At 42.7% G+C, this 20,723-nt stretch overlaps 1 protein-coding gene and 2 non-coding genes across 5 annotated transcripts in view; all 3 read left to right on the top strand.

The window, feature by feature from the left end:
• The window catches only part of LRRC7 (leucine rich repeat containing 7), a 551,725-nt gene that overhangs the window by 179,209 nt on the left and 351,793 nt on the right, over positions 1-20,723 (top strand). The window lies entirely within an intron of this gene.
• LOC114811631 lies at positions 2,494-2,631 on the top strand. The gene has a single exon (XR_003759327.1). It is a non-coding gene; the product is annotated as a small nucleolar RNA SNORA7 (small nucleolar RNA).
• On the top strand, positions 6,868-7,005 carry LOC114811527. The gene has a single exon (XR_003759224.1). It is a non-coding gene; the product is annotated as a small nucleolar RNA SNORA7 (small nucleolar RNA).

The raw sequence follows: 20,723 nt of genomic DNA, 5'->3' as shown, positions 1-20,723 counted from the left end.
TGTTTCTCCTAGAGACCCAGTATGCTGTGAGTTCTATATTAAGTTTGCTTCCTTGCACTCAGGCAACAACCCGATGGAAGAACGTTATTGGCAATGTACTGGGACGTGAATACTGGACCACATGGTGACCCCAGGTTAGGAGAGAAAGAGGATTCTGAGTGACCTTGGGGGACCTGTTCCCAGTGGCAGATATCTTGAGGGGAAGCAGCGTGGCTCAGTGGAAAAGAGCCTGGGCTTTGGAATCAGAGGTCATGAGTTCGACTCCCGGCTCTGCCACTTGTCAGCTGTGTGACTGTGGGCAAGTCACTTAACTTCTCTGTGCCTCAGTTACCTCATCTGTAAAATGGGGATTAACTGTGAGCCTCACGTGGGACAACCTGATTACCCTGTATCTACCCCAGCGCTTAGAACAGTGCTCTGCACATAGTAAGTGCTTAACAAATACCAACATTATTATCTTGAGGACCATGAGCCCAGGCCAAGACAATTCCTGCTTTTGAAGATTCTGGCAGGAAGAATGGGGTCAGCCTCCCAGCTCTTGTAACATCAATCTAAACACTGAACTCCATCTTTTCTATCTCGTCACTGACCCCTTGCCCGTGTTCTGGATCTCCCTGCCCCTTCATACCCAACAGGCCTCCACTCTCCCTGCCTTCTAACTTTATTAAAATCACATTTCCTACAAGAGGCTTTCCCTGACTAAGCCCTCATTTCCTCTATTCTCTCTTGCTCATGCAGTGCCTTTACACTTGGATTTGAATCCTATATTCAGCTCAACCTCAGCCCACACCACTAATGGACATATCCATAATTTATTTTAATATCTGTCTCCCCATCTAGACAGTAAGCTTCCTGTGGGCAGGAAATGTATCTACCAACTCTGTTATATTGTACTCTTCTAAGTGCTTAGTCCAGTGCTCTGCACACAGTAAGCATTCAACAACTTATTTGATTGATATTTGTTAAACACTTATTACATCCTAAGTGCTGGAATAGATAGAAGGTAATCAGATTAGGCATAATCACCGGACCACCTGGGACTCACAAACTAAGAGATAGTGAAAACCAGGTAACTCATTCCCATGTTAAAGACTTTAAGTGACATGTCCAAGATCACTGGCAGAGCTGGAATTAAAACATGGATGCCATGCTTCCAAATTCCATGCCTCTTCCCATCAGGCCATGCTGCCTCTCCAGGATAACTTTTTTTTTAAGGGTAATTGTTAATTGCTTGATATGTGCCAGACACTGTACTAAGCGCTGGGGTTGATACAGGTTGGACCCAGCCCAAGTCCCACATGGGCCTCACGGTCTTAATCCCTATTTTACACATGAAGTAACTGAGGTACAGAGAAGTGAAGTGACTCGCCCAAGGTCACACAGCTGACAAGTGGTGGATTCAAGATTACAACCCAGGTCCTTTTGACTCCCAGGCCTGTTCTCTCTCCTCGAGTCTACGCTGCTTCTCACAGTTTCTAGAAAGATATGATCCCTGAGGTGGGCATCCTTCTGGAATTCATTCATTCATTCAATAGTATTTATTGAGCGCTTACTATGTGCAGAGCACTGTACTAAGCACTTGGAATGAACAAGTTGGCAACCGATAGAGACAGTCCCTGCTGTTTGACGGGTTTACAGTCTAATCGGGGGAGGAATTCTGGCTCAAACTCTCATGGACTCTCTTGGAACTGGAGTTCAGATTGGATAAGTGCTTAGTACAGTCCTAAGTTCTTATTACAGTGCTCTACACATAGTAAGCGCTCAATAGATACTAGTGAATGAATGAATTCCCCAGGCCTACCTCCTGCTGGGGCCGTGTCCCAAGTCCCAAAGCCCAGGGGATTCTGTTGGACTGACCAGTGCTCTAGGCTCATCAGAGAGTCAGAGCTTGTCTGCCTACCTGGTGATTCTGACATTAAAGGAGACTTCTCTCAGGGCCCACATGCTTAAATGGACTGTGGACTCCATGGAGGAGGGGGACTTTATTGACTTGATCATCTTCCATCCACCCAGGAACTTAATACAGTACTTGACACATAGTAAGCACTAATCAAATAATGCTATTTATCAATCATTATCATCCAAACTGGGAACTCTGGAGGGTGCAGGGACTTGTGAAGAGACAGTACTCCCCCCAAGTGGTCCATAGGTTGTTGCTGGATGAGAAGTTAGGGATAATAATGATTGTGATATTTGTTAAGTGCTTACTATGTGCCAGGCATTGTACTATGTGCTAGGGTGAATATGAGAAAATTAGATTGCACACAGTCCCTGTCCCAGATGGGCTCACAGTCTTAATCCCATTTTGTAGGTGAGGAAACTGAGGCAGAGAGAAGCAAAGTGACTTCCCCAAGGTCACAAAGCAGATAAATGGCAGAGTCAGATTACATCTCATGTCCTGCTGACTCCCAGGTCTGTGCTCCAACCACTAAGCCTCGATGCTTTCCCAGTGTAAATTAAGAATATAAATTTGGTCTCTGTGATGATCCATCTCCCCTCTCAGGGTCGCACCTGGAGAGTTTCCAGTACTCTACTAGTCTCGGCCATGGGAGGGAGAGTCAAGCAGAGGCATAACCATTCCATTCCTACCTTGGGCAGTGACTAGAGAGTGGAAGGCAATCTGCTACAAGTCAAAACTCACCTATATTGGGCAGCAGCGGCACAGGAGAGAGTCGAGGGTGGAGACTCAAGTTTACTGTGCAGAAGGTGACAATGGTAAACCACTCAAGTATTTTTACAAAGAAAACTCTATGGAACCACTACCAGAACGATTGCAGATGGATTGCGGGGGGTTCTGGAAGAGATGTGTCCTTGGTGTCGTTATGGGTCAGTAACCACTTGACAGCATAAGACAAGTCAAAATGATCCATTTCTATGAGGCTAGACGTTCAGGAGGAAGACTAGCACACCATTCCTCCAAGCATCCCGGTGCCACTGTTGGAGATAGGACACAGGGTTGAATGGATCACTGGACTGACCCAGTTTAGGTATTATATGTATTCTTAATTAGGGTCAACTTGCATGTAGAAGTAGATTCTTTAGGAAAGATGTTCATTCTTTAGGAAATTGTTCAAGAAAATAGCTTAATGAGACAAGCCAAGAGGCTGGAAATAAGTTCATTTCATACAATTACTTAGCATTTATTGTAATAATTGTGTGCTGTCATGTAATAAATGATCAATGTATAGTTATGTTTTTGTGTTTACTCAAATAATTTATGGCTAATTAGGACTATATCATATAAATTAGGTATCAATTGCTATTGCAACATGTATATAAAATTTATACTTATTAAAGTGATTATGGATGGTTCGGTGAATTAATCTACTTTATAGTTTATTATTAATTGGATATAAAAAGGGCATTAAAACACATCTGGGAGGTTTTGATAAATATTATTTAAAATCAGTTATATCCAACCTTCCTCTCCTTAGTTTTTAGGAAGCAATTTTCCTACCCCTCCCATTCCCAAATCTTTTAATTGAAGTGTTTTGTTGAGTTTCTCATTGATACATTGGCTTACATAACGCACCACATAGGAATTCAGAAATATCCTCCACCCCCTCCACCCCCATCCCTATGTTTAATATGTTCAGTCAGGTGCAGTTACAGCTTGAAGACTCATAGATTTCAAGAACAGTTTAATTAAAATGTTAAAATTCTTCTTTTTTTTTTTAAGGAGCCCGCTGCATGAAAAAATGAGAGTCAAAGTGGTCGCAACCTAGGAGTCTGCAGAGACAGAAATAACTAGCAAGTAGATATTTTTTTGTTTTCTCCCCTTAAGTGTACAGAGTTCAGTAATATTCTGGCAATATCTGTTGTTTGCCTGAAGTCTCCTCTCCAATAATTTTAATAGTAATAATGATAATGGTATTTGTTAAGCACTTACTATGTGCCATACATTGTACTAAGCGTTGGGAGAGATACAGTGGAATTGGATAAGACACAGTCCCTGTCCCACATAGGGCTCACAGTCTTAATTTTAAAATGGTTCCCCGCATTGCTTGTTGAAAAATATACACTCCTAAATTAAGAACTCATTAGCAAGAATACTTTAGTGATCTACAGATAAACATGCATATATAAATATAAAAATACAGATATATATATAGATATCTATATATGCATATAATTATTATTATTATGGCATTTAAGTGCTTAACTATGTACCAGGCACTGTACTAAGTGCTGGAGTGGATACAAGCAGATAGGGTTGGACACAGTCCCTGCCCCACATAGGGCTCACAGTCTCAATCACCATTTTCCAGATGAGGTAACTAAGGCCCAGAGAAGTGAAGTGACTTACCCAAGGTCACACAGCAGACAAGTGGCCGACCCAAGATTAGAACCCATTACCTTCTGACTCCCAGGCCCATGCTCTATCCACTACCCCATGCTGCTTCTCTATATAAATCTCTATGTATATAAAAATACAAGTATAAATAAAATACTGTGATATTTGTCCCACACTGTACAAAACACTGGAGTAGATACAAGCTAATCAGGTCTCATATGGGGCTCACAGTCTAAGTTGGAGGGAAAACAGGCATTGAAACCCCATTTAAAAGATGAGGGAACTGAAGACCAGAGAAGCTAAGTGACTTGCACAAGGTCACACAAGATATGTGGCAGAACTGGAATTAGAATCCAAGTCCTCTGACTCCCAAGCTTGGGCTCTTTCCATAGGCCATACTGCTTTCTTTAAATATCTATTTAAGCTTGTATCCATACATGTATAGATGCAAAGTTGTCCTTTGTTTTGAAGAAAATGCCAAAGTTGGTGAAACTCACCAGTAAGTGGATATATGACTGGAATTGTCTTTAGCAAATTCAACTAGTCTTCAAACACCAAAGAGTGATGATCATTCCAAAGAAGTATATTCATTTGCCTCATGCCTTTTCCCATCTCCAGTAATGCCAGACAACAAGCAAGAAAGCCAGCCCTGAAAAGGGTCAGGACAATTGAGATAACATGTAGAAAATGATAATTTCCCAGTTAGATTGCATGATATAATTAGAGGCCACAATCCCAGATTTCTTATTTATCTCACTTCTTCCTGTCTTCTCTTCTTGCACTGCTCTTTGGATTAGAAGATAAATAATTATTTTTGTTTCTTTTTTCTAGTGCCATTTACAACCGAAGTTTAAAACTATCTCTCGCATTGAGAATTTTCATCCTGAAATCAGGCTCCCCACCTCAGCTCCACAATCAATCAATCAATTATTTGTATTATTTGAGCACATACTGTGTGCAGAGCATTATACTAAGCTCTTGAGAGAGCACAATACGCAGAGTTTGTAGATATTCTCTGCTCACAGTGAGTTTACCATAGTTCAGAAGAAATAGTGTGCACGTGCACACACGTACACCATGGGATTCAAGAGAGGTGCTTTTATTATTAATAATAATAGGGGGTTTTGTTAAGTGCTCTCTATGTGCTAAACACTTTAGTAAACAATGGAGTTGATTCAAGATCATCAGATCCCGTAGTGGATTCCCAGTCGACATAGGAGGGAGAACAGATATTGAATCCTGATTCTGCAGATGAGTGAACTAAGGCACAGAGAAGTTAAATGACTTGCCCAAGGTCATTCAGCAGCCAAGTGGCAGAGCAGGGATGAGAACCCAGCTCCTCTGACTCCTAGGCCCGTGCTCTATCCACTGCGCCAGGCAGTAAAACTGCCCCAAGAAAAAGGCAAGTGTCAGTTAGAATAACCTCTGAATTGGCAGAATGCATCCCAGCTAATAAGTACTGAAAAACCAAAGATGAAGAAAAGCTATTTAATGAAATGTAGAGAAAATAGATTGCTTGTAAGCTAAACTTGGTAAATGAAAGAGTGGCCCTGGCTAAAAATAAACCAAGGTGAAGGAGGGAAACCATATTCTGAAATGCAATTCCCTAATGGTGAGATTTTGCATGTCTCAGCCTTTCCTACTGGGGGTGAGGGAGAGGGAAGGAAGTTTTCTTTAATTCATCAACAGAATGATATATCTCCAGTCCACACTTCTATCCCTGTCCACCTGCTCCCTTTACTCCCTCCCCATGCCAGTCAAGACTATCTTCTTTTTTGATAGCCTCAAATATTCCTCTGTTATATTAACTGGCAAAAAGACACCTTTAAATTGCCCTGGGTACAATGAGCTGTATTCAGAGCTCGGGAAGGATAAATCAAAGAAATGACATTATCCTTGCCCACGAGGACTTTATAATCTCCTAGGCAATGATTTTCTTTCTTCTCTAAATCAATGTTAAACATTCTTTGAAAAGCAAAGTTGAAAAATATCAGAATGGAAGCCAAACAATAATAAGAGGAGTGTGTCAACTGCTTTGATTTTCTGTTTAGCAGAGCTTTGGACATATCCAAGAAATAAAATGGGAAGACCAGCTATAAAAACCAAAAATATTATGAGGAATAGGAGTAAAATATTTAAGAAAGTAGAGAGAAATAAATAGGACTAAGGAGCTATATGAAGCACAGGAAAAAAGAATGTTTCTTGATCTCAGACTGTAAGCCCCACGTGGGAAAACCTGATTACATTGCATCTACCCCAGTGTTTAGAACAGTGCATGGCACATAGTAAGAGCTTAACAAATACCATAATTATTGAAACTCAGCATGGTCCTGGGAATCAGAAGGTCATTGCAGCAGGGACTATGTCCACCCCGATTTGCTTGTATCCATCCCACCGCTTAAAACAGTGCCTGGCACATAGTAAGCACTTAAATACAATAATTACTATTAATTATTATGCTCAAATTACCCTCAGCACCCATTGTTGGCCATCCAATGATATAGCACTAGACTACCGTGTTTTCTGATAGATGTGAATGGCAGTAGCTATTTGAAAGCCACTGCCTGAGTTCCCCCCTCTCAGGGTTGCACCTGGAGAGTTTCCAGTACTCTACCAGTCTCAGCTATGGGAGTGAGAGTCAAACAGAGGCCTACCTATTCCATTCCTAGCTTGTGCAGTGGCTAGTGAGTGGAAGGCAATCTGCTACAAGTCAAAACTCACCTATGCTGGGCAGTAGCAGCACGGGAGATGGTGGAGTCAAGGGCAGAGACTCGAGTTTACCGTGAGGAAGGAAAAATGGTAAACTGCTTCCGTATTTTTACCAAGAATACTCTATGAATACATTATCAGAACAATTACATATGGAGAGCAGGGCATTCTGGGAGAGATGTATTCATGGTGTCATGGGTCAGAAACAACTCTACAGTGTAAGTCAAGACAAGACCCAAGTTTCAGAATCTTTTCCCTCCTGTGAGTACACATGGAGGGCTCTGGGAATTAGAAAATGGTGTTATAGCATTTTTCTTTGCTAGATTCCCCAAGCCAGCAGCTTTCACCCCCATCTCAGTGTCATCCCACAAGGGCACCTGGAAACATTTCTGGCACTTTAGTCCCAAAATTGGCACTATTTGCTAGAGACTTTTAGCACAATAATTTAGAGAGTTGGATTCAACTATTGGCTTGGCTTAAAACGCTTTAAAGCAATTGATCAATACTGAGTAAAAAGCACTATTCTAAGTTCTTGGAAGTGAACAACAGAAACCAGGTACATATTGCCAGACCTTAAAGATCTTACCAATCCAATGCGGATTTTATTTTAAAACAAGAAATTTCATGTCTTAGCTTTGCATATCTATATTAAAGTTCAGTACAGATTTGTCATGCATCACTAATGAAGCTTTAAATTCACGAGTAATACTGTGTCTTTGATTCCAAGATAAACCTACTCATGGTAAGACTGTTTATTTTTGTTTATTTGTTTAATTTGTTTATTGTTTATTGCACACAGTCTGCTAATAAAGATAGCCCTTGGCTCTACTGAGGTGGTTGGTAATGTTCAGAACCGATTCTGAATTAATCACCCAGTGTCATTATCTTCTGGCCTAATGGAGAGAGCACTGGCCTGGGATTTGGAGAACCTGGGTTCTGATCCCAACTCTTCCTGCTATGTGACTTTGGGCAAGTTACTTAACTCTAGACTGTAACTTCTTTATGGTTAGGGAACATGTCTATCAACTGTGTTAAACTGTACTCTCTCAATCACTTAATACAACACTTAGCAAAACTTATTGTTGTACTCTTCTCTCCCCAGTGCTTAGTACAGTGTTCTGTACACAGTAAGCACTCAATAAATATGATTGATTAATGTATCCATGCCTCCACTTCCTCCTCTGCAAAATGGGAATTCAATACCTGTTCACCTCCCTACTTCAATCAGGAGCCCCATGTGGGACCTAAAGATTCTGTATCTACCCCAGCACTTAGTACAGTGCTTGGCACATAGTAAGCGCTTAATAAATACCGCAATTATTATTACTATTCCAGAAACTTCTGCTCCAAGAGAACTACTTTTTTCCTGATTCCTACATGCCAGGCTTGTGTACCTGTTGCCTTGATCATTTTTCTACAAAAACATTCAGGACATGTCACCCAACTCCTCAGAAAACTCCTGTGGTTGACCATCCACCTCTGCATCAAACAAAAATTCTACACCATTGGCTTTAAAGCACTCCACCACCTTGCCCCCTCCTACCTCACTCACTTCTCTCCTTCTACAACCCAGCCTGCACACTTCACTCCTCTCGAGAAGCAGCATGGCTCAGTGGAAAGAGAACGGGCTTTGGAGTCATAGGTCATGGGTTCGAATCCCAGCTCTGCCACTTGTCAGCTGTGTGACTGTGGGCAAGTCACTTAACTTCTCTGTGCCTCAGTTACCTCATCTGTAAAATGGGAATTAAGACTGTGAGCCCCACGTGGGACAACCTGATTTCCCTGTGTCTACCCCAGCGCTTAGAACAGTGCTCTGCACATAGTAAGCGCTTAACAAATACCAACATTATTATTACTGCTAACTTTCTCTCTGTGTCTCCATCTCACCTGTCTCGCTGCCAACCCCTAGCCCACATCCTGCATCTGGTCCGGAACACCTTCCCTCCTCAAATCTGACAGACAATTACACTCCCCCCTTCAAAGCCTTCATTGAAGGCTCATCTCCTCCAAGAGGCCTTCCCAAACTAAGCCCTACTTTTCCTCATCTCCCACTCCCTTCTGCGTCTCCCTGACTTACTCCCTTTGCTCTTCCCCCCCTCCCAGCCCCACAGCATTTATGTACATATCTGTAATTGTATTTGTTTGTATTGATGTCTGTCTTCCCTGCTGTAGACTGTAAATCTGTTGTGGGAAGGGAAAGTGTTTATTGTTGTACTCCCCCAATTTCTTAGTACAGTGCTCTGCTTACAGTAAGCACTCAATGAATACGATTGAATGAAGGAATGAATGAATGATTCCCTACCATCTATTACTACTACCCTTCCTTTGAAGTTGTGGTCCTAGTGGGCAGGTATCATGTTTACCAACTCTCTTCTATTCATTCATTGTCATATTTATTGAGCACTTACTGTGTGAAGAGGACTTTATTAAGCACTTGGGAAAGTACAATACAGCAATTAACAGCGACATTCCCTGCCCACAGTGAGCTCACAGTCTAGAGTGGGGTAGACAGACAACACCACAAGTAAATAAAATTATAGGTATGCAATTTTAGAAGCGGGGAAGAGCAAGGGGATAAATAAGATTACAGATATGATCATAAGTGCTTTGGGGCTGGGAGAGGGGAAGAGAAAAGGGAGCAGGTCAGGGTGACACATTCTCCCCCAACCCTCAGACTGTAATCCCATTGTGGGCAGTGCTTAGTACAGTGCTGTACAACAGTAAGCACTCAAGTATGATTGAATAAAAGAATGACATGAGATGAGAAAAAGTGGGACTTAGTCTGGTAGTTTTATTGTACTCTCCTAAGAGTGTACTGTAGTTCTCTGCACCCAGTAAGTGCTCAATAAATGCCATTTGTTGATTGATTGATTTAAGGTGACTGTGCTATTCTCTTCCTCATTCCCCTGCTTGAGTGGCTCACCTTTGGGCACTTGCTTGGGTTTCCTGATGTTATCCATGCTCCTTAGCTCTCCACACCCAGTAAAGTTGTGTTACCATGAGAATTGGTTGCATTGTTCTTAGGGCTCCCTCTCTGTCGATGAACTGACTCTTGTTTCCCACACCTCAGTGTTGGTGCTGCTTTATGATGTTGAGAAAGACCCATAGGTGACATGGATGATGCTTTGACAACTCAGATTTGACATCTGAGTTGGGTCCATGTTTCATTCTTTCATTCAATCATATTTATTGAGCACTTACTGTGTGCAGAGCACTGTACTAAGCACTTGGAAAGTACAATTCGGCAGTAGAGACAATCCCTGCCCACAATGGGCTTACATAGAGAAAGATGGGCATTGCTTCAGCTTTGTAGTCTTTTCAGCTTTTATGATGTTATGATGATACCTGAGATGCATTGTTGCTACTTTATCAGTCTCCCAAACAATGTATGGCCATTTCTGGGTTTTTTTTTAAGTTTTAATTTTTTAAAAAACCTTTCTATATGCCTGGCACTGTTCTAAGGCCTGGAATAACTAATCACTGTCCATGTCTCTCATGGCGCTCAGTCTTCATCCCATTTTACAGATGAGTCAACTGAGGTATGGAAAAGTGAAGTGACTTGCCCAAGGTCACACAGCAGACAAGGGGTGGAGCTGGAATTAAAACTTAGGTCTTTCTGACTCCCAGGCTCAAGCTCTTTTCACTAGGCTACACTGCTTCACTTCTCTTCAACTGAATCTCTCAAAGCATCATCGCTCAGCATAGGTCCTGGGTGAGAAGATTTAGTTACGGAATTCAGTCATATTTATTGAGCGTTTACTGTGTGGAGAGCACCTTACTAAGAACTTGGAGAGCACAATTTAGCAACAAATAGAGGTAATCCCTATTTGTAAGCAGTCTTCAGAGCTAGGACCAGTCAGTCAATTATTGGTATTTATTGGGCACTTACTGTATGTAGAGCACTGTTACTAAGCTTTTGGAAGAGTACAATACAATAGAGTTGGTAGGTACACTACCTGCCCTCAAGGAGCTTACAGTCGAGAGGTGGAGGCAAGCATTAAAAGAAATCCCAGGTAGGGAAAATGGGAGAGTATAAGGCTATGTATATGTGGGCCATAGAGCAAGTACAAGAGTGTATGATGTCATTCCAAATTGTTTGATTCAGGGTTTCCCTGGTGTGGCTTCTTCATGGGCCCCCAGGGTCAGGCTTATTATCAGCAACAAGAGAGGTGCTAATTCTGCCAAGTTGTTTGAAGGCATCGGCAAATCTTCTTGGGACTCTGGATCCAGGTTCCAGTGGTCGGCATGCAGCTGCTCCCAGCTGACCATCTGGAGAAATTTCATAGATGATCAAACCCATCAAGTTTAAAGAGCTTTGTAAACGATTGGAAGTTCATTCTAATGCCAGACTATAGGCTCCTATTAGCCCCTTGAGCACAGCAACCAAGTCCCAGGTGAATGAGACTGCACATTTGTCCCCTTTCACTTTACTGCAGTGGTGAGGACCTGGATGCTGCATTTGTCAATCAATAATATATACTGAGGGATTACTCTGTGCTAATTTACAGTGTAGTAGTAGACTGTACTGTAGTATGCCATATGCTATATAGATGCAGCATTGCCTAGTGGATAGAGATAGGGCCTGGGAATCAAAGTCCTAGGTTTTAGTCCCATCTCTGCCACTTGTCTGCTGTGTGACTTTGGGTAAGTCATTTGTCTTCTCTCCACCACAGTTACCTCATCCTTAAAATAGGGAATAAGACTGTGAGCCCCAAACAGGACAAGGACTTTGTCCAATCTGATTAACTGTATCTACTCCAGGGCTTAGAACAGTGCCTGGTACAAAGTAAGCACTTCGCAAGTAACCTAATTGTTACTATTACTGTTATCATCGTCTTCACTATCACAGTGCTTTCATTCACTCAGTTGTATTTATTGAGCACTTACTCTGTGCAGAGCACTTTACCAAGCATGTGGGGAAGTACAATACAATAACAGTGACATTCCCTGCCCATAATGAACTCACAGTCTAGAGGGATAAACAGACAGTACAAATAAATAAAATGACAGATATGTACATAAGTGCTGTGGGGATGGGAGTGGGGAAGAGCAAAGGGAGCAAGATGGGGTGATACAGAAGGGAGTGGGAGATTAAGAAAAGTGGGATTTAGTTTGGGAAGGTCTCATGGAAATGTGCCTTCAGTAAGGCTTTGAAGCTGGGGAGAGTACTTGCCTGGAAGATTTGAGGAGGGAGGGGGTTCCAGGCCAGAGGCAGGAGGGGCTAGGGGTCGAGGGCAGGACAGACGAGATCAAGGCGCACTGAGAAGGTTAGCACCAGTGGAGTGAAGTGTGTGGGCTGGGTTGTAGGAAGAGAGAAGTGAGGTAGGAGGGGGAAACCTGGTGGAATGCTTCAAAGCCAGTTGAGAGGAGTTTTTGTTTGATATGGAGGTGGTTGGGCAACCACTGGAGTTTTTGAGGAGTTGGATGAGACATGTTCTGAACATTTCTGTAAAAAAATGATCCGGGCAACAGAGTGAAGTATGGACAGGATTGGGGAGAGGCAAGAGGCTGGGAAGTCGGTAAGGAGGCTGGTGCAGAAATCCAGGTGGGATAAGATGAGTGATTGTAATAACGTGGAAGCAGTTTGGATGGAGAGGGAAAGGTGGATTTTAGCAATATTGTTAAGCTAGAATTGACAATATTTGGTGAAGGATGGATTATGTGGTTTGAATGAGAGAGAGAGAGGAGTTAAGGATAACACCAAGGTTACAAGCTTGTGAGACAGGAAGGATGGTGGTGCAGTCTACAGTGATGGGAAAGTCAGTGAGAGGACAGGGCTTGGGTGAGAAGATAAGGAGCTCTGTTTTGGACTTGCTAAGCTTGAGGTAATGGGAGGACATCCAAGTAGATGTTTGGAAGGCAGGAGGAAATGCAAGCCTGGAGAGAGCAGGGGAGGAGATGAAGATTTAGGCATCATCCTCATAGAGACGGTATTTGTGCCGCGAGCCCACCTGGCTCAAACCAACCAGAGCCTTCCTGAACCAGGGGAGCCTCGATGACACCTTAGTAGAGTTCAAACCACACCTATGATCAGCAAAATTACTGTGGAAAGTTTTTTATTTAGGTTTACCAGCATGAAGGGGAGTGACACGCATACACACTTATTCACTCCACTCCACCAAGGGTCCAATACCAGTCTGTGGTCAAAGGAGCCCATTCTGCCAGTGCTGCTTCTAAGTGCCATCTCCTACTGCTACTGCCTCTCCGGAGTGCTTCTGTCTGCCATTACTTCCCTCTGCATGCCCGCTCATGATTCAAAATGAGCCCCTTTTATCTGCTTTAGGTGTCGCAGCTGTGGCAGCCATTGATTGGTCCAGGCCCGTTACAGGGTAGCAGTGGGAGAGAAAGCCATGCTTCCCTCCATGCTCTGCCCCCACGGGCCAGCAATCATCTGTCTCAGGTAGAGCACATCAGTGGCTTCCTTATTACTGTTTACAGGATCCCAAACAATCTCTAATGAGGCTCACCACAAGTTGAAGCTGTGGGAGTGAATGAGTTCTCCAAGGGAATGAGTGTAGATGGAGAATAGAAGGGGACTGAGAAGTGAACCTTGAAGGACCCCCACAGTTAGGGGGTGGGAGGGAGAGGAGGAGCCCATGAAGGAAACTGAGAATTAGCAGTGGAGAGATAAGAGGAGAACCAGGAGAGGACAGAGTCAGTGAAGCCAAAGTTGGATAACGTTTCCAGGAGACAGGGTGGTCGACAGTGTTCTAGGCAGCTGAGAGGTCGATGAGGATTAGGATGGAATAGAGGCTGCTGGATTTGGCAAAAAGGAGATCATTGATGACCTTTGAGAGGGTGGTTTCTGTGGAGTCAAGGGGAGGGAAGCCAGTTTGGAAGGGGTCAAGGAGAGAATTGGAGCAGAGGAATTTGAGGCAGCAGGTGTAGACTGTAAGCCCGGTATGGGCAGGGATTGTCTCTCTTTATTGCTGAATTGTACTTTTCAAGTGCTTAGTACAGTGCTCTGCACACAGTAAGTGCTCAGTCAATATAAATGAACGAATTAATACACATTCGCTCAAGGAGTTTGGAGAGGAATGGTAGGAGGGAGATGGGGTGATTGCTTGAGAGAACTGTGGGGTCAAAGAGTGCTTAGAACGGTGCCTGGCACATAGTAAGTACTTAAATACCACAATCATTATTATTATTAGCAGTAGACATCATTCCTGCCCTCCAGAAGTTTACAATCTATCAAAGAAGGCAGACCCTAAAATAAGTTACAGGTAGATAAATGCGACAGTTTAAAGATATGAACATATAAACAAAGGGCTGAGTACACAAGTGCCCAAGTGACATCAAAGTGCTGAAGTGGCAGTAGGAGGGAAAAGAGGGTGGGAAAAGGAGAAATTGATTAGTCAGGGAAGGCCTCCGAGAAGAGATGTGATTTTAGAAGGACTTTGAAGATGATTAGGGCAACTGCCGTCTGGGTTTGAAGCAGGAGAGAGTTCTGGTTAGGAGTGGAGCATGAGCAAGAGATTCAGGAAGAGGGAGGCGAGAAAGAGGCACAGTGAAGGAGGTTGCCTTGAGAAGGCAAAGCGAACGAGCAGGGCTGTAGTGGGAGAAGAGTGGGAATGAGGAGTGGGGTGAGAGCTGATCTAGTGCCAGAGATTGTCTACTAATGCTTTTGTCCTCTCCCACATGCTTTTAGTTGTACTGATTGTATTGCAAATGAAAATGTGGAGCAAATCAGCTGATGATTACATCATCATTTGATATCTTCCGTCACTGCAGTGACCAATACATACTTCACATCAATTGCAGCATGATAGAAACAGTGTTATCCCATTGTTTAGATCTTGGCTGCATATCCATGTTATTTTTCTCTTAGTCATTGACAGCCAATGATGGACATTAGTACGTGGAAACAGTAGCCATTTAACGTTCTCATTCCATCTATTCTTATCACTTTTTTTCCATATTTTGTTTTTACTCTCAACAAATGGGTGGAAAACTCCCATTCCATTGGAGTTGTTGCAATGAATCTGTTTGGTTCCTTACAAAAATTTTTTGGGATGTGCATGTTTATTCAAGTCATCACAGCAGTCTCACTACTTGGAGTGGATACAACCAAATCAGGTTGGACACAGTCCCTGTCTCATGTGGGGCTCACAGTCTCAATTCCCTTTTTACAGTTGAGGAAATTGAGGCCCTGAGAAGTGAGGTGACTTACTCAAGGTCACCCAACAGATAAGTGGCAGAGGTAGGATTAGAACCGACAACCTTCTGACTCCCAGGGCCATGCTCTAGCCACTCTGCCACACTTAATAATAATAATTCTGGTATTTGTTAAGCACTTACTATGTGTCAAGCACTGTTCTAAGAACCGGGATAGATCAGAGGTAGATCAGGGTAGATTATCCCATGTGGGGTAATCAGGTTGTCCCATGTGGGGCTCACAGTCTTAATCCCCATTTTACAGATGAGGTAATTGAGGCACAGAGAAGTAAAGTGACTTGCCCAAGATCACCCAGAAGACAAGTGGCAGATCCAGATTAGAACCCACATCCTCTGACTTCCATGTCCAGGCTCTTTCCAATAAACCACGCTGCTACTCTACTTTACTTACATGTGTACAGAGTATTTTTCTTATTTCTATACATTGTCGTCAACATAGATGTGTAGTGTCCTATTACTTTGTGATCTAAATCTGATGCTGTTCTTTTTGCTATTTTTGTAGTGGTGGAAGAGCAACCACTGGAAGTTCTTGAGGAATGGGGAAACATGAACTGAACGTTTTTGTAGAAAAATGATCCGGGCAACAGAGTGACCTATGGACTGGAGTTGGGAGAGACAGGATGCGGGGAGGTCAGCAAGGAAGCTGATATAATAATGAATCAAGTTGGGATAGGATAAGTGCTTCAGTTAACATAGCAATTTTGATGGAGAGGAAAGGGAGGAGTTTAGCAACATTGTGAAGGTGGAACCGACAGGATTTGATAACAGATTGAATATGTGAGTTGAATGAGAGAGATGAGTTGAGGATAATGCCAAGGTTACAGGCTTGTGAGACAGGGAGGATGTTGATGTTGTCTAAAGTGACAGGAAAGTCAAGGGTTGGACAGGTTTTGGGTGGGAAGATGAGAAGTTCTGTTTTGGGAATGTTAAGTTTGAGTTATCAGTGGGACATCCAAGCAGAGAAGTCCTGAAGGCAGGAGGAAATCAACATGGCCTAGTGGAAAGAGAAGGGGCCTGGGAGTCAGAGGTCATAGTTTCTAATCCAGGCTCTGCCAAGTGTATGTTGGGTAAACTTGGGCAAAGTCATTTAGCTTCTCTATGCCTCAGTTACCTCATCTGTAAAATGGGTATCAAGATTGTGAGCCCCATGAGGGACATGGACTACGTATCTACCCTGTATTACCTTGTATCTACCCCAACTCTTAGAACAGTGCTTGGCACATGGTCGGCACTTAACAAATACCACAATTATTGTTATTATTTTGAAAGGCATCAGGGCTGGTGATGTAGATTTGGGAATCATATGCATAGAGATGGTAGGTAGCATGGGAGCAAGTGAGGTATCCAAGGGAATGGGTGTAGATGGAGAGTAAAAGAGGACCCAGAATTGAACCGTCAGGGGGTGGGAGGCAGAGGAGGAAAGAGACTGAAAAGGAATGACCCGAGAAGAGGAGAGGACAATGTCAGTGAAGTTAAGGTGGGCTAATGTTTCCAGAAGAAGGGGGGTGGTAGATTGTGTCAAAGGCAACTGAGAGGATTAGGATGGAGAAGAGGCTGTAGGATTTGGCAAATAGATCATTTATGACCTTTGAGAGGGTGGTTTCTGTGGACTGAAAAGGATGGAAGTCAGATTGAAGGGGATCGAGGAGAGGAAGTGGAGACAGCACGTGTAGCCAATTTACTCAAAGGGTTTGGAGAGGGATGATAGGAGGGAGATGGAGAGATTTGAAATGAGAATCTGCATCTATTTAGCAATTAATGGCATTTATTGAGCTCTTTCTGTGTGTGTAATGCAGCATTACTGAGTGCATGGGAGAGTACAATCCGGTACAGGTCTTAGACATGATCCCTGCCCACAATATCAAACTTACAAAAGACTGAGTTAAGAATTTCATAAAATCCTGCTTTTATTGAAGTAGGGTAAGAGGATTGGTTATAATCCCCTAATTACACTATTTTTTATCAAGACTATCAAAAGGGTTCATGTTGTTATTCATTCCACTTCAGCGTCACCGTGAATTGTGAGAGATTCCTGTGTGTTTCCTACCTATAAAGCCATTCCTTTGTTAAGTAACCCCTAGGAAACGAGAGTTTGACAGAAACATTTGCAAAATTTTATTTTCTCTTCAGTGTAATTGATTTGGGAAAAACATTTACTCTTTACCTCCATTTCCAGAAAGAATGTTCTGGATTAATGTTTGGTAGATGAATTCTAGTAGATTTTACCAGGGTCCAACTAATTCGTCTTTGGTAACAAGCTAATGGGAGCTTCTCTCACCTAGAAACTAGGGATGCAAGGAGGTAGCCCCTACTTTACCTTGACAGAGGATGACTAGTTTTGATGTTGATTGGATGAAATACACTACTTATTTTTGTTTGGCTTTTTTTTCCACCTTCTGAATGGTGTTTTGCTGGACTCTTTGGTGGCCTCTGGATTTTTGCTAAATTGCAAGATCCCTCAGGGTTGGGATGATGTTGATTGATTCTTTTGTTCTCTCCCAAGTGCTTAGAACAGTGTTCTTCACAAAGAAGGTGCTCAGTAAGAGCTATTTATTAATTCACTTCATTTAATCTTATTTATTGAGCACTTACTGTGTGCAGGGCACTGTACTAAGCACTTGGGAGAGTACAATACAACGGTAAACAGACACATTCCCTGACCACAATGAGTTTATAGTCTAGAAGGTGGGGCAGACAGACATTGATATAAATAATTATAGACGTGTATAAGTGCCGTGGGATTGGGAGGGGGAAAGAACAAAGGGACCAAATTGGGATGATGCAGAAGGGAGTGGGAAAAGTGGAAAGGGGAGTTTAGTCAGGGAAGGCTTCCTGGAAGAGATGTGCCTTCAATTAGGCTTTGTTCTCATGGATTTAAGTAGCAATTGACTGACCCCAAGAAGTGTTGTTCAGCCGGTCCATACAGACTGCACCCCTGGATTTGTGAAAGGCCCTGATTTACAGGGATCTGAGTGATAGCAGCTTGGATGGAGAGGAAGGGGAAGACCTAGAGATTTGTGAAGGTAGAACTGTCACGATTTGGTGTCAGACTGAATATATGGGTTGAATAAGAGACCTGAGGCCCAGAGAGGTGAAGTAACTTAAGTCTCCCCACTGATTAAAGGCAGAGGTGGGAATAGAAGCCAGATATTTGGTTTTCGGTCCTGTGCTGTTTCCAGTAGGCCATGTTACCTTTCTTACTCCATCTCTTACCTCCCTCTCATGTCCCGTCCCAACCTATCTCCCGAATGCCCTACAACAATGATTCTGATTGATGCCATATTCCCATATTACAGCCGACAGTTCATATTCCATTATCATGAGTCAAGATGCTTAACTACCATTTGTACTTTTCTTCTTCTCGTCTATCTTTTGGAGATCTTCCTACAGATTATTCCCATCCCCTGCAGCAGTTTAAGACTGGAGAAGGTTTGGAATCCTAAGAATTTAAGACCTACTGCAGTGACAAGATTGGGTCAAGCCAGAGATTCACCTTTCTCAGGATTTCGATAGTGGTAATAGGATTCTTAGAAGAAAAGTGGGTGGTCACTTTATCGTGCCCAACCTGTTTGTTTAATTGCAACCTTGGAGATTTCCCTGTGCCCTTTCTTCTCTGGCTCGTTTAAGAAAATGCTAAATAAAACTGATCTCAGCACCTGTCCCTGGAGGACCCGATAGTTACACTTTTCCTTCCAGGAAAGAAGGTATTTCAAACCTACCCTATGTTTTCTTACAAAGTGGAAAAGACCTCTTTCAAATCCCACTCCATCACTTTGCATATAGTACTCAGTAGCCAGTTACGGGTGAGAATGTAGTGGTGTTGGTGACTACTGCTATCGAACAGATATTCTGATCTATCAATCAGTGGCGTTTATTGAGCCCTTATTGTGTGCAGACGACTGTACTCAGGACTTGAACTGATCACTGGATATAATATTGGGGAGCAAAGCATCTCTCTCTCTCTGAGTGGGCAGCCACATCTCTAGAGAACCGTGTATCGGGTCTGTGTATCTGTGCAGAAATCGACGAGCCTTACTTGGGAGATTTTGTTTTTCAAAGAATATTTTGTTCTATTATCTTGTTCAAAATGGAACATCTAAAGGTAGTAGACAAAGCAAAGGGAACAGGAGGCAAGGAGTTTGAGCAAGGACACTGCCACTGGAGACAAAGAATGGACAACTTTCAACTTTGATATCATATTTATATTCAAAGTTTGAAAACCTAAAATTCGAAGGGAATTCGAAGGGACAAAAATCCATGAGAGAAAATCGAAGGAAAGACCAGAGGAGAATAAGAAGAGATGAGGTGACTTGTTCAGATTTCCTACATTTTGTTCATCGCTGCAAAAATTTGGAATATATAGCAAAACTGTACTCCAGTCCTCTACAAAAGACAGCAAATTCGCATGGTGTTGTGGATCAGGTTGATTTGAAAAATTGTCTCAAAGCAAGAGAAGTGCAGGGATTTGGGGAGCAGTGAGTAGGAAACCCTAAAGCCTATGTTAGGATGGGAAATGTAGAGGGCTTTAAACTGTAAGCTCATTTAGGGCAGAGAATGTGTCTGTTGTTATATTGTACTCTCCTCTGTGCTTAGTACAGTGCTTTGCACACAGCAAGTGCTCAATAAGTACTACTGACTGACTGATGACTGACCTAGTAGAGGCTGATCAGAGTCTGGGTGCTACAGTGACTCCGGGAGCCTTTTTTGGCCAGGATTTTGGAGTTGAAAGCCCCCTATAGTGTGCTATAGGAATTGATTTCAGTCAATCAAGCAAGCAATCAGTGAGAGATTTCTGTGTTTAAAGCCCCATACTAAGGTCTTGGAAGACTAATATGGAGTTGGTGAATACAATCCATGGCCTCTGGGAGTATACAGTGTAGTCTAGACCTGTGGACTGATTCATTCATTCTTTCATTCAATCACATTTATTGAGCGCTTACTATGTGCGGAACACTGTACTAAGTGCTTGGGAAGTACAATTCAGCAACAGAGACAACTTCTTGCTAGCAGTTTCTGTAACATTTTGATTGTTTTTAACGCAAGATGGGCTCTGATTATTGTAATAATAATGATGATGGTATTTACTCTCTACTTTGTGGCTATCCGTGGGACTCCTGGATGTATGCTCTTTCTTTATGGCCTGGACCTGCTCCCTTTATTCATCCCCACCTTCCAGTCCCCCAGCACTTATTCAGTCAGTCGTAATTATTGAGCGCTTTCTATGTGCGAAGCACAGTACTGAGTGCTTGGGAGAGTACGATAGAACAAGAAACAGACACATTCCCTGCCCACAACAAGCTTACAGTCTAGAGAGGGAGACATACACTTAATAAATAAAAGACAGATATATGGACAGGAGAAGGGATGAACAAAGGGAGCAAATCAGGGTGATGCAGAAGGGAGTGGGAGAAGAGGAAAAGGGGTGCTTTTTATTTATATTTCTGTCTGTTTCCCCCTCTAGACTGTAAATTCATTGTAGGCAGAAAATGTGTCTGTTATCTTGTTATAGTGTCTTCTCCCAAGTGCTTAGTACAGTGCTCTGCAC

This window comes from Ornithorhynchus anatinus, chromosome 4 (genome assembly GCF_004115215.2).
Source record: "Ornithorhynchus anatinus isolate Pmale09 chromosome 4, mOrnAna1.pri.v4, whole genome shotgun sequence".
In the NCBI taxonomy this organism is placed as follows: Eukaryota; Metazoa; Chordata; class Mammalia; order Monotremata; family Ornithorhynchidae; genus Ornithorhynchus; species Ornithorhynchus anatinus.
Note: the sequence above shows the minus strand (reverse complement) of the source record. Positions and strands in the feature narration are given on the sequence as shown.